Below are 805 nucleotides of genomic sequence, written 5' to 3' on the forward strand. Positions count from 1 at the left end.
TGCTCATGGTATTTTGAGTGCGTAATTGTCTGCGCGTGGCACGAATGCTGCTTTGATGGGATTTGAGCAGAGGCCGGACTGCTAGTCATGCTCTTGGCATGCCTGCTGATCCTGTTGTGGGGTGTTCCGCCCTCGCTTGACGGAGCTTGAGGTTGTTGTCGCCGGATTGGTGGTTTGCCGGAGGAGGCCGCATTGTACTTCTGCCGCAAGGGTTGCAGTGTGCTCTTCTGTATGGAGAGAGCGGTCCATATTTTCGTTGACTGTTATGACCCCGTGTGGGCCTGGCATCTTGAGCTTGAGGTATGCATAGTGTGGTACCGCATTGAATCTAGCGAATGCGGTTCGTCCGAGCAGTGCGTGGTAACCACTGCGGAAAGGGACGATATCGAGGATTAGCTCTTCGCTTCGGAAGTTATCCGGAGATCCGAAGACCACTTCCAATGTTATAGAGCCCGTACAACGGGCCTCGACTCCAGGAATTACACCTTTAAAGGTGGTTTTGGTGGGCTTAATCCTTGAAGGATCGATGCCCATTTTGCGCACTTTGTCCTGGTAAAGCAACTTCAGGCTACTGCCGCCGTCCATAAGGACTCGCGTGAGGTGGAATCCGTTGATGATTGGGTCTAAGACCAATGCGGCTGAGCCGCCATGATGAATGCTAGTAGGATGATCCCTACGATCAAAGGTGATCGGACAAGCTGACCATGGGTTGAATTTGGGGACGACTGGCTCCATTGCATAGACGTCCCATAGTGCTCGCTTCCGTTCCCGCTTGGGGATGTGGGTGGCGTAGATCATGTTGACC

This window comes from Triticum aestivum, chromosome 1B (assembly GCF_018294505.1).
Source record: "Triticum aestivum cultivar Chinese Spring chromosome 1B, IWGSC CS RefSeq v2.1, whole genome shotgun sequence".
In the NCBI taxonomy this organism is placed as follows: domain Eukaryota; kingdom Viridiplantae; phylum Streptophyta; class Magnoliopsida; order Poales; family Poaceae; genus Triticum; species Triticum aestivum.